The sequence below is a fragment of the Schistocerca cancellata genome, chromosome 1, assembly GCF_023864275.1.
Source record: "Schistocerca cancellata isolate TAMUIC-IGC-003103 chromosome 1, iqSchCanc2.1, whole genome shotgun sequence".
Classification (NCBI taxonomy): domain Eukaryota; kingdom Metazoa; phylum Arthropoda; class Insecta; order Orthoptera; family Acrididae; genus Schistocerca; species Schistocerca cancellata.
Window position 1 is genome coordinate 267,050,010 of NC_064626.1, and position 14,330 is coordinate 267,064,339.

The window sequence follows — 14,330 nt, forward strand, 5'->3', positions numbered from 1 at the left end:
AATGATCACAACGAAAAGATCCGAGAAATTAGAGCAAATACGGAGACTTACAAGCAGTCGTTCTTCCCACGCACAATTCGTGAATGGAACAGGGAAGGGGGGATCAGATAGTGGTACAATAAGTACCCTCCGCCACACACCGTAAGGTGGCTCGCGGAGTATAGATGTAGATGTAGATGCTGCAAATTATCTGGACGATATTGTGATCTCCGGAAAGACAGAAGAAGAACATTTGGCCAATCTCAGAACATTATTTCAGGTCTTGCGACAAAATGGTCTTCGCTTGCGGAAGGACAAATGTGTGTTTTTTGCTCGTGAATTACCATATCTGGGACATGTACTCAATGCCCAAGGCATACATCCCAGTCGAGAGCACCTTCGTGCCATACAAGACTTGCCTTCGCCGCAGAATTTGAAGCAGCTACAGAGTGTGCTGGGAAAAATTAATTATTACAATAAATATGTGCCGCACAACTCTTCCATTTCAGCTCCGCTTCATCGCTTACGCCGTACGGGTGTTCCGTTCGTCTGGACGACGGAATGCGAACGCGCCTTTCGCCAGTTGAAGTCGGCGTTGCTTTCCAATACTTGCCTTATGCCATTCGATCCCCAGAAACCCCTTTTGTTGATGGTTGATGCATCGGATTTCGGGATCGGTGCTGTGCTTGCGCACAAAGATGGATCGCATGATCGCCCTATTGCCTTTGCGTCCAAATTGCTCTCGTCAGCGCAAAGAAATTATTCACAGATCGAGAAAGAAGCTTTGGCTCTCGTATTTGGTGTTACTAACTTTCATGATTTCTTGTATGGTCATCACTTTACCATCATCACGGACCACAAACCTTTGACATCGCTTTTTCATCTGAACAAGCCTGTACCTCCACGTACAGCGCAGAAATTCATTCGCTGCTCTATTTTCCTCTCGCAGTACCGCTACGATATCTTGTATCGGTCCACTGCTAAGCACGGAAACGCCGATGCGTTGTCCCGTTTGCCTGTTGCTGAGGATAGAGCATTCGATTCCTCCGAACTTGCTTGCATGTTCATTGATGCGGAAACTGATGACGTGGTCGAATCGTTTCCGATTGATTTTCGTCGTGTAGCTACAGCCACAGCTGCCGACCCTGTCCTTGCTACCGTTTTGCGTTTTGTTGCTACGCAATGGTCCTTGTCAAAGTCACGGATCGAAGATCCGTTGGTTCGCCGATTTTTTACTCACAAGGAGAGACTTCTTGTGCGACGTGGTGTTTTGCTGTTGCGTTCTGATAATGATCAGTCCAAGGTCGTGGTCCCATGTTCGTTACAGTCCTCTGTCTTACGGCTTCTCCACCAAGGACATTGGGGTATAGTGCGAACGAAACAACTTGCTCGTCAGCACTGTACTTGGTTCGGAATCGATGCTGCGATTTCGCATATGTGCTCTTCTTGCATGGCGTGTGCCGAACAACAATCCGCACCACCGCGGAAATTCTTTGCATGGCCGAAAGCCACTTCCCCTTGGCAACGCTTACACATCGATTTTGCTGGCCCATTCTGGAATGCTCGATGGTTGGTTGTGGTCGATTCCTTCAGTAATTTTCCTTTTGTTGTCCGGATGTGTTCCACGACGTCTTCTGCCACAATCAAAGCGTTGTCCGCTATCTTTTGCATTGAAGGTCTTCCAGAGACTATTGTTTCCGACAATGGCCCACAATTCATGTCCGCAGAATTTCAGTCATTCTGCAAGGCCAATGGTATTCAACATCTGACGTCCGCGCAGTTTTCGCCACAGTCAAACGGTGCCGCTGAACGTTTGGTCCGGACTTTCAAGTCCCAGATGTTGAAGTTGAATGAGTCGCATTCTCGGGAGGACGCGTTATTGCTCTTTTTGTCCTCATATCGCTCTCAGCCCCGCGATGGTTGCTCGCCGGCTGAGTTGCTTCACGGTCGCCCTCATCGAACCTTGATGTCTTTGCTACTTCCGCCGCATCAGGTTCCTGTGCAGCGGCAGACACTTGCTCTTGCTCCCGGCGACGTTGTATACTATCGCAACTATCGCGGTTCACGGCGCTAGCTCGCAGGGCGCATTCTTCGCTGCCTCGGCCGCGCTATGTATATGGTTTTCGGGGCCTCTGGTGAGGTGTGTCGGCATCTCAATCAGCTGCGCCTCTGTCGTCGCAAGGGTTCTGCCGCTCCCCGTCTGCTTTCAGCGACGGTGCCGTCCGGTCAGCGCCCTGGGGACCCATCTACTGGCTCGCCTCATCCCCAGGTGTTACCGACGCTGCCTTCCATTTTGCCCCATGGCGACGCGCCGCCGCCGCCGCCTGTTCTCCTGCCGGCGACGCCCGCAGTGGACACTTCGCTGCAGCCGCCCAGCGCCTCCCTGGGTCACGCGCCGCCGATCGCTTCCCGTGACCAGTTGTCCTCCGCCATGGAACTCTTGCCTGCTCCGTCCAACTGTCGTCTTCGCCCGTCGGGTGCTCCGACTCGATGGTTGTCCGCCCTTCGGCCTCTCCTGACTATCTACGGGCGCATACACAGCATGTTGGCGTGCACTCTGGACTAGATTTTCAGGCGTTTCCTAGCTCCCCTCGGACCGAATGGCCGGGTGCGGGTGGCACAGCCTCGCCTGTTGTTAGGCTCCCCACCTCGTCGCATAGGTCAACATAGGGTCCTCCCCACTGCGGGCGGAAGCCTTATAACACCACCGTTCGCCGATTTGCGGGGGAGGAATGTGGTGTCGCCGCCAGACACCACACTTGCTAGGTGGTAGCTTTTAAATCGGCCGCGGTCCGCTAGTATACGTCGGACCCGCGTGTCGCCACTGTCAGTAATTGCAGACCGAGCGCCGCCACACGGCAGGTCTAGAGCGACGTCCTAGCCCTCGCCCCAGTTGTACAGCCAACTTGCTAGCGAAGCTACATTGACAAATACGCTCTCATTTGCTGAGACGATAGTTAGCATAGCCTTCAGCTACATCATTTGCTACGACCTAGCAAGGCGCCATTACCCGTTATATTGAGATTCAAATTATGTATCATCAAGAGCGATGTTCTACAATTATGGATTAAAGTTAAGTATTCAAGCAACTACGTACTTTATTTACTAGACTCAACTCCTTTAACTGTTCCAGACCTCACGCCAGCCTGCGTGAGCTTAATCGCGTGCCTTTTGGCTTCCTCCAAACTCCGTGAATTGGCTCCTGCCAATTCACAACAACAAATCTTTGCACACCTTTGAAATTTTATTCTGATCTGATTGCTGAATTAAATTTTGAAAGGTTATTATTAACTTACCATACAATTTTATGTTCTGATTCATTGGATTTAAACTGTATGACTAAATTGAATTGTTGTGATTTTTTATTTAATTGAATTGCTGATCTTGAGGTATCAAAGAGAATCTCTGTGTGAGTAAATTGTAAATTGATCTGACTGAAAATACAATGTTCTTTACTATTTACTTTAAAATGTGAAATCTGAATCACAATAATGTTCTGAAAGATTAAAGAATTAATTCTGTAATTAATGATTGTGATAATGCTGTAAATTAGAAAAGCATTTATGATAAGTTTATTGTATGAAGTACTGTCCTTATGAAGTGTCACTTTTGTTTGTTGTTGAAAGTTGCTATCAAGAAACCTGCAGCTTTGACTTCCCGACGTCTCACTGGTCAGTGCGCCATAGACTACAACGCATAAATATATTCAAATGCTCGTGACAGACCATTTAGACGTTTTCCATGCAGAGAGAAGAATTGGGAGTGGATTCTGGTAAGCACTTTCCGTCCTACTAAAAACTTAAAAAGGTGGAAAACGCTCTTGTCGTGAATAAAGTTCTCCCAGGAAAGTTTTGACTGTATGCAGGCTCTTGGATTATTATCAGATTGCATCTCTCTGAAAGTCTATTTCAGTGAGTACCACTTAGGCATTCTTATATGCAGTATCGCTTGGAATGGAAATCAAATTTATCTTTTAACTAAGGAAAGCTGGGTTTTGATACGTTCCTCTTGTAAAACACAAATCTTGCTTGTATCAGTTGTACGGTGATTATAGCAGATCATTAAACTTTCTAAAGTAAAAAATTATCAAGAAGGCTGACTGTAAGAATGCAGTCAGGCTCCTACTGCCGCCTGGTACACATTTGGAAAGGGTAGGTTACGTATTTAGCGTTGTCTGTGTTTTCTTAGTAGTATAGTTTCGCGCGTGTTTTTCTCTATTTAAGAGATTTATTCTCCGATTTTGTAATTAGGTGTAAGTTCAGGCAGCCAGTAGCACTCTAGTTACTCACTTGTTTGTTTTGAAGAGATAGGGACCGTTCGTTACAGCATAGCAAGCGTCAGTCAGGCTCCTGCTGCCGCCTGGTACACACATGGAAATGGCAAGTTATGTATAGCTTCTTTTATGTTTTCTTTGTAGTATAGTTCTTTAACTTCGTGGACATTTTTTTCTCTATTTAAAAGGGTTATTCTAGCGTTTTTGAAACTGTAATGTGTTTTCCAGTAGTCTGTAGTGCAGTTTTCATTTCTGCTGAACAGCAAGCTTCGCAGCTCATAAGGAATTTACCTCCACTTGTGACACGTCAGGCGGTTAGCAAGTTACATACCTGGTTTTCTGTCTATGCTTTTACAGTCAGTTCTCAAGTAAGTAATAGTGGTATGGGCAGGATATGTGCACGCTGTGTGCGGGTGCAGGAGGAGCTGGCCACAGTTTGTGAACAGGTGAAAATTGTTTGGCTGTGGTCAGTTGTCTTCAGAGTGATGCCTCAGGATGTAACGGTGGCGGAAAATCTGGTATGTAGAGTGAGACACATCAGGTGTCACTTAATCCACCCATGGGCTTTGCTGACAAATGACTTCCCTCTGTACCTGTTGTGGTGGCTCTATCCTCACTGGAGGATGAGTGGCTGGTGGTAATGTGTTTGCATTGCTTGAACCAGAGGACAAATGTGGTGGCTGGCCATCTGACCTGGCCCATTCACCTTGTGACTGGACAGCTGACCACTTCTTCAGCAGGGCCCAAGCAGGCACAAGGGGGGAAGGCGTTACTAGTTATTGGAAGCTCCAGGATTAGGTGTGTTATTTAGTACCTTAGGCAGACAGCATTCAGGGCTGGAAAGAAAGCCAGTGCGGTAAGTTTGCAAGGGGTCTCATCTGAGGCGTGGAAGAGGCCTTGCCTGCGGCTATTGAGTGTGGAAGGTGCAGTCATCTGCAAGTTGTGGCGCACTTTGGTACCAATGATGCCTGTTGTTTGGGTTCTAAGGAAATCCTCATTTCATACGGACAGCTGGCGGAGGCAGTAAGGGCTGCTGGCATTGCAGGCAGGGTACAAGTGCAGTTCGCAGTTTGCAGCAACGTTTCCATAGTCGATCGGGGTCCCTTGGTTTGGAGTCACATGAAGAGTCTCAGCCAAATTCTTCATCGACTCTGTGAAGGTCTTAGTTGCAGATTATTGGACTTGCATTAACAGCTCAGGAATTGTAGGACGCCTCTTCATAAGTCAAGGATGCGCTACACGAAGGAATCAGCTGCTCAGATAATAGAGTATTTCTGGAGTGTGCGTGGGGGTTTTGTAGGCTAGATGGTATGTTGAGATTCGCTAATGAAAACTCACCAGAAGACTCGCAGATAGTGAAATCAGACTCCATTCAGAGTAAAGACACTTTGTCAAAAACTTTTATCAGCAAAATGTCGAAATATTCATAAAAAGTTCCAAAATTTACTGCCCTCCAGGGAACTTCTCACACTCAAATTATTATTGGGACCTGGAATTGGCTGAAACCCACAGCAGAAAGCTTTGAGATATTTAGCGATTCATGGAATGTATTTCGAAAATATAGATTTGGACCACAGGAGGGCTTGTGTTCATTGCAGCTGACGGAAATATTGTCTCTACTGTGGTTTAGCCGCGCGGAGTGGCCAAGCAGTTTGAGGTGTCCTGTCAATGGATTGTGAGGCCCCTCCCCCTGGAGATTCGAGTCCTCCCTTGAGCATGGGTGTTTGTGTTGTTCTTAGCATCTGTTATTTTAAATAGTGTGTAAGTCTAGGGACGGATGACCTTAGCTGTTGGGTCACTTAGGAATTCACAAACATTTGAACATTCTACTGAGGTCGAATTTGAGTGTGACTGTGTATGACTGGTGTAGTTGAAACGAAGTTAATTGTTGGGTGTTTTTAACGGCCGCCCGATTCCGCTATGACGGTTTTAGAAACGTTGACAGAAAGTAAACGATCAGTAGTACGGAAATACCTAGATCATGTAATATTAGTTGCAGGCGACTTTCAACTACCGAGTGTAGACTAGGACGTCTACAGATTCATTTCAGGGTTTCAAAGTTTTTTTGAACACATTTCCCGGAAAAGTCTTGAGTAGCTAGTTCGACAGCCTACATGCAATGCAGATATTTTAGACACTGAAGCTACAAACAGGCCAGACCTAATCGACGGCGTTAGTATAGAGACAGTGTTAGTGACCATGATGTCATCATAACGTCTTTGGTTACTAAAGTTAATAAATCAATTAAGAAAGCTAGCAGAATGCTTCTGCTAGAAAGAGCAGATAGATAGTTGGTAGCATCTCACTTACACAATGAATTGAGGTCATTTAGTGCTAGTACGATTGACATAGAGGAATATAGACAAACTTGAAATGGATTGTAAATCGTACGATAGAGAAGTAGGTGTCGAGTAAGTGGATTAAGGACGGGAAAGGTCCACTATGATTTAAAAATGAAATTCGAAACATGCTGAGGAAGCAGTGGCTATTACACATTCAGTTCAAAAGAAAACTCGCAAATTATGACGAGCGAAAGTTAACAGTCTGGTACGACAGCTGAAGATAGCGAAAGTAAAGCCAAAGTTTTAAATTTCACATTTAAGATATCTTCCACACAGGGGAATTGCCCAAACATAACGTCGCTTGACGATCGCATAGACTCCCATATGGATTTTTATGATCACAACTTAATTTTTTCGTGGTGATAATTAAAAGCTTACGACTAACCCAGGGAGTACTGGCGCAGCCTAGGTAATTGCCGGATTTCCAATTACATTACCAATCATATCACCTGATACTGTCATGTAACGTTGCCAGATTTCGCCCTCCTCTCCCTTCCACTGCTCTGATGTCACAGTTCTACATGTCAGATGTGGGTCTTGAGTGTAAAATGGCGAGAAATATAAAAAATGGTGGGAATTCAAAAACTCCACTAGATCTCTGCAAGACCAATTGTCGTAAGTGTAAAAGTCTCCAAGTTCAAAAATCCACCTGGCTGAAGTCCACTTTTTCTATCCTCATATTTAATGTTTAAAGAGTTTCCCCACAACACTGCCAGGATACTTGTGGTCTTTAAACAACTGGGCCACCACTGGAGTAGGGTAGTATATGAACAATTTCATTAGTATTTTATTCGTTTAAACAACTGCCAACACCACTCCAGACAGTTTGGCACTGTACCCACTCCACCTACATGTCGCCCCCTACGCCACCACTGCTGTCCCCTGTGCTGCTCAGATTTGAACAATTTTCCCCACAGCAGAGTCGAACCGCCAAAGCATGTGCAGTAGTATAGGAACGTTTATTTACTTTATCAAATGCATCTGCATATTATTCGCTTACACAGTCACAAACTGACGTGACACTGCAGTGCCCACCACTTACCCACCAGCTGCCTACTGAGCAGTGATGTGGTCTCTGCCTGAAGAGGCTGAAGTGCCAGTCGGTTATGCATCTTGTTCACCACTGTCGACTGCCAGCACTGAACTCGCTGCACCACAATTTGACGTGAGATCTAGTGACATCAGACGATCCCATAATTGCAACGCCACTGACTGGTCGAAGCACACACCGTATTTGCAGACTCACTAACTCTGAAAAGTCGAGAGAGCATGCAGCAACCCCCCAGTGGAATATGACTCATGCCGAACTTGCCGATGTGACGCTGTTTTCAGTTTTTAGGAATTCAGTAACACGGAAGAGTGGTAAAGCTTCATCTCTGACTAGTTGAAACTATTTCTAGTGTACAAACATTTCCTATTAAAGCTATGCTAATTCTGATGACCACCAATTTCTTTTTTAAAGAAGAGAGCAACTTTGCACAGGGCAAAAGTTCGTGTCTGTGCTGTATAACATATCTTTTGATAAAACCACAGAGGTGAATTGCTGTGCTGGATTCAAACCTTAAGGGTCATGACAATAATAATAACGGCAACTGATATTCCAGCTTATAGACGCCTACATAATAATTCCTAGTGTTTCTTTCAGTTAAAATGTTTGTGGAATAATGCCAACTACATTGAATGAACAGAAAAAGTATTTCCTTTATCTACATTCATAAAAAGTAAAGTCTTCAGAAATGTAACAACTGTAAAACCATTATGTGATGCTACTCTTTATTTTACGAAGCTGTACCTGTTTAATAAATGAAAAAAGCGACATTAGAATTTTCCTTCTTCCCATTCTGGCAGTGGCATGATACGAATGTTTCTTCATTGAAAGGTTTTGCCAATAATAATTGTATGATTACGTTTCAAACTTAGCTTTATCTTGTAAAACGTACAACCTCTCTGTTCTTCTGTTTTAAGTATGTAATCGAAGTAATACATGGTCATTTATATCTACCCTCTATTGTTATTTATTTTGTATAAAAAAGTCGAACTTGCTTCTAAATTAAGGGCTAAAACCACTGTAGAATGTGCAAAAAATAGTTTGTTCTATTGACTTAAAAGGTGCATTGAAACTTGTAAAATATGAGGCGAATAGTCAAATCCCTGAAAAAAATTGTTCTATGGAATCCGAGCTCCTCATTTAGCGCTTCAGATGATCCTACCTGCGCCACTTTGATACCCCCTTTAGTGTCTGAGAATAGTCAGAAGCATTTCAAAAATATAATACATTAGACTGGAGTCCTCAAGCGTCAATATGTGTACGAAAAAGACAATTGTTTCACTTCACATATTTGTTTTGTTTGCGGTATTGTCTTTTGATAGTTTATTTGTGATCTTATTGTACATAGTTCTATCTTTCAAGTAAGAATTAATGGTGGGAAAGTTTACTCGGGCAGAAAAAGTATGAAAGCGGCATATCCTATGCAGTCTAAAGCATAGATATGAACCTGAGAGCATTTTGAAACGAGTCAATGTGTCTGTGAAGAAATTGAAAGACAGTAACAAGGATTTTGATGTGAATTATGATTGGTTGATTGGTTAGTTGATTGGGGGGGGGGGAGGGGCTGCTGGACCAAACAGCGAGGTCACCGGTTCCATCAGCTTAAGGAAGAATGGGAAAGGAAGTCGGCCATGCCCTTTCAAAGGAACCATCCTAACATTTGCCTAAAGCAATTAAGGAAAATCACATAAAACTTAAATCATGATGGCCAGATGCAGGTTTGAATCATCTTCCTCCCAAATGTGAGTCCATTGTGAATTATGGGTTGAGCTGAAGAGTTGTAATTTTTCTTGCCATTTTTATTCTTCCACTGTTTTTCTCACACACAAAATGTAAAACATACAAAGCAGATATCACAATTTGCATGAACTAAGTTCTAAAGGCTTAGACTACCCAATAATTATTGCTTGTCCAATCTGTCCAGAAGTTGTTATACCAAGTAGTATTTTTATATAGAATGCATATGACATAAATCATCGAATCGTCCTAGTAATGGACCTGCATGGAGTAGGGCTAAACGGAATTGCAAATTTTTGTGTATCATTTTTATTTATTTATTCTTCATAATTACAGCCTATTATCTGAAAACCCAAAATATGCCATACAAACCACATTTCCTTGGATAGTAACAAATTATGTATTAATTATTTATTTCTGATACATAATTAAAAATATGCATAGATATAAAAAAATACAACTACATCCCCTACTACAAAACTACGTTAAAGTTTTAACCAATACATTACAGGACGAGTTCTCTGTTTGTTTATTTACTTTGGTGCATTTAACTTGTAAATGGTTGTTTCTGCGACTGGATCCACCCTCATACTGCCCCAGGTAACAGCCATAATCTTCTAGATTCCTCAGGCATTGAGCAGCACATCAGTAGGATTTCCACTATTGCAAGTAATTCCACACTTCACTGTTAGTTCTTAAACTCCACACTTCCACGATCACTTGCAGTGATGCAATGTAGATTCTTGGGATAGTACTTCACTTGGTAGTCACTGACTTCAGCTATCTTCTCCCCATCTACAAGATATGTTGTCTAGCGTGGATAGCACCATGATGGCTTAGGATTGAATATCTCGTAAAGTCTTCCATGGCCTTTCTGGATACTGCGGCTGCAGTATCGTCCAATATGCGCCAGGTCGACTCACTCCTTAGTGCTGCTTTGGGATCCAATATTCTTAATATGTGACGTGTATTACCAGCTGCATCTTCTTAGAGTGTGCAGTCCCACAATGTGTGTTCTGATGGGCCCACATTGCCGCAGGCACAGCTATCAGTCTTCTGATTTTGTACAGGTACATGGCATAAGGGCCATGACAAGTCAGGTAATGTATCAATCCATGATGAATTGCGAAATTTCATTTTTAATCTCTGCCTGATGTTAGGGAGAAATTCGTATTTTCTCCTGCCTGTAACTGAAGTGTTCCATTTATTTTCCCACATTTGTTATATGCGACCTTTTACTGTCTTTTTCAAACTGGCCTCAGGTTCAAGCACCCTTCGTACTTCCATTTGATTACCTTTCTTTAACTAGTAGAAAGCTCCTCTTTTCCTAATTTCCAAGTCCATTAGTCATATTCCTAGAATTACTAACCAAACATCATTCGGGGTAGTGCAGTAGGCGTCCGTTAATCTCAGTAGCACGCCTTGTTGAACTCTTCTCACTACTGAGGCTGGCTTCACTAACTGCAGTCTATGAGCCCAAACTCTCACACCATATCCTGCGACTGATGCTAGTGTAGATTGGTGGTATACTCTGATTGTCTTAAAGAGAAGCCGAAATTGCCTATTTGCAATGGTAATAATTATATTCATCAGTTTGTACCGTTTCTGGCTGCTTCCTCTACATTATGTGCAAAGTTACGATGTTCGTCCAGAAATACTCCTAGATATCTCGTTATTGCGCTTCTCCTAATAGTCACATCACTTAATTTTATTTTAGGACTTCTTATTAGGTGCCTTTTCATCAGGAGGTATGTTGTTTAGTTTGTGCGTTCATAGAATTATCACTTCTATATTTCAATCGTTATCTGATGAACTAGTATTTTCAATCGAAATGACCACAATATGATTGGCCAGTCCTAAGATATTTGAGTAATGGTAAGAGTTTTCTAAAAGTTGAATTTTTTCATTTGTTCCTATTTGTGACACATTTCAAAACGAGATTTTCTGAGAATGTGACTTTCAAAATGTCACACAGCATAATTCCAACAATTTTCACTCTTTTTATTTGAAAATTTAACATCAGTTTTGAAACAACATTCCAAAGTAATCCACCTAAGGAATTTCCAGTTAGTTAATTTAAATTATATTTATAAACAAATGACTGTCCTTTTTGGTGAAAATTGAACGGCTTTATCCATACACTGCACAATTTAATAAAAATCAATATTTCTAAAATCCTGTAAGTGGTTCACTAGCTGCACCCATGCAGATAACATTGTTTTCTTCTTTTATCTGCATAAAATTGTCACCAGTTACAGAGTGTGCTGCAGATTGTCTCAAATTCAACATACATCAAGGGAATTGCTGTAGTGTCACCACACTGAAACACTTTCTGACAATAAGTTTTTGTGATATACTTAAATATCTGCTCAGTAACTACTCCAAGTATTATTTCCCTATAAACATTCCTTCGATCCAAAAAAATGTCAAGAAAACGCTCTTTTAGGCTATTGCAGTGGTGTTAACCCTTAACTTTTTCGAAATAATCTCTTCTGTATAAACATTAACTGTGTACATGGTCATTCATCAACAAGTGCGCTGTCAACTAACACTGACCATTTTATCCTGAATTTAATTTTCATTCCAGTTAGTGAAGCAAATGAACTTGATTTTATTTAAAGTAAAAAGTATTTACAACTATTTCAGCTGCTTACGACAGTAATCACAAAAACCCCTTTTTTACCAGCTTCGAAGTTTATACTTTTGTCTGAGACTCTGTTTACACATGAACCAGAAACTCATTCACACAACACGAAAGGAACCACTTCATGAAACAGACAGTCTCATATTCTCCGAGACCTAGCTAACAGGACGGAAAAAATGAGGAAAAAAGAGAAAGAAAGCAAACAAATAAGACTTCGACATGACAGGTGTGAAAAATCCCTTTTTTGTTTGCCAGGTATGAACTTGCTTCCCCTATACAAAGTGATCATCAAATGAAAAAAGTGTCTGCTAAGTTAACAATCAGCAGAAAGATGAAATTAGACTCTTCACAGCTTGGTGCATAAGTCTGTAGGTTTTTATTCCATTATAAAAACAACAGATAACATAACAGAGGCTTTTAATCATCAAAAATAGATTCTCCTTTACTACTTACAACGGTATGCCAATGGTGGGATAACTTTTGGATTCTGTGACTGCAGAAATCACGTCGTTTTGAAGCAACGAACTCGTCAACTCATATTTGGAGTACATTTTCATCCAGAATGGAATTTTCTTGAAGGTTGCGCGATAGAGAGCGGAAAAGATACTCTGAGGGCTCCAGATCAAGTGAATAAGGTGTGTGCAACATGACTTCACAAACCAACTACTGTGCAGTATTTTTGGTTAGTCTATCAAAATGCAGGCGGGCGTTATTGTGGAGTAATATCACTTCACGCAGTCTTCCTGGTCGTTGTTCTTGGATTGCGTTTGCAAGACGTCTCAGTTGTTGACAATCAATGCCAGTAGTGAAGGTTACACATCGGGGAAGCAATTCCGAATATAACAGACAATCGCTGCTCCATCAGATGCATAATATTATCTTCTATGGGTGTACACAGGTCTTTGTATGAGGAGTTGCTGCTTTGTTTGGAGTCAACCATTCCTTTCTTTTCCTCATGTTAGCATAAAAAGACAATTTCTCGCCACCAGTAACAATACGGGATAAAAATGGTTGGTGCAGTACAGATATACCCAATTCTGGAACAGGACGGACCACATGTGATATCAGGAAGAGTGGACCGTTATTTGGCTGTAAGGGCACGACGGTACCGCGTTAGTACTGCACTGTAACTGGCATCTGACCTCACAGCATCCCCTGGACGTGTCATGTTGAGGCAGTCAATGTACAGAAGGCTTCAGCAGAGTGGCCTTTATTGTTGGAGACCTGCTGTCTGTTTACCTTTGTATGTATTCACAGAAAAGAACGTTTAGAGTGGAGCCGCAAACACTCCACCTGGGTGTTCAAATGGTGGGCCAATGTTCTTTTCACAGATGAGTCCCAATTTGATCTGGCGAGTGATTCTCGACGGATTCGCATCTGGAGGGCATGTGGAACATAACTTTGGGAACCAAACATTGAGGCAAGAGACCAATATCGAGGAGGATCCTTAATGATGTGGGAAGCGATTATGTTGACCACTCGAACACCTCTTTATGAAATTTTACAGGTGAATGGACAAGATTTAACTGCTGTCAGTTACCATGAGATCTTGGGATATCATGCGTGCTTGTTGCGAGGTGCTGTTGGCTCAGACTTCGTACTGATGAATGATAAAGCTCGACCTCGTGGTTTTTTTCTTTGAAATGGAAGATCTTGCATCCATGGTGTGGCCTGCTCGCTCTACCGATTTGAATCCTATAGAGTATGTCTGGGATGCACTAAGGAGACAGATGGCATCACGTCAGCATCCACCAACCACTTTATAAAAATGGCGAGCATCTCTGTAGGAAGAATGTGCGCTATTGTCTCACTATGAGACTGTCTAACATTCTGCGTGGTGTCTGTTTGTTCTAAGTCGTGTCTCCCTACCACTTTCGCACAACGACGCTCTGTTGAGCGTGTTTTTATGGAATTGTCTAGTTTGAACCTGGGACCTGTTGCTGATAAGGAGACGCCAGATCACACATGACATGTAGAGTTCAGAAGAGTTCAGTGAGACTAGCCATAATATAATCAAATACTTAACGATTTCAGCGTCAGCTCCCGTACTCCCTGTATAAGAATCTTAATACTAACTAAATTTAGTGGAATGGGTTCAAGGCTTTCTTATTTTTAGTTAGCTGGTAAAATAACGTCGAAAAAGCAGATAATTTTACCACTGGAATTTTTATTCTACTCACAAAACATTGTTTATAAATTGCGCTATTGATGAAAGGAAATATTTTAATACAGGATGATAAAAACCAACTGCGTTCAACAAAAATGTGAACGAATATTCCTTGAATGGGTTTCCAAGTTCTATAATGG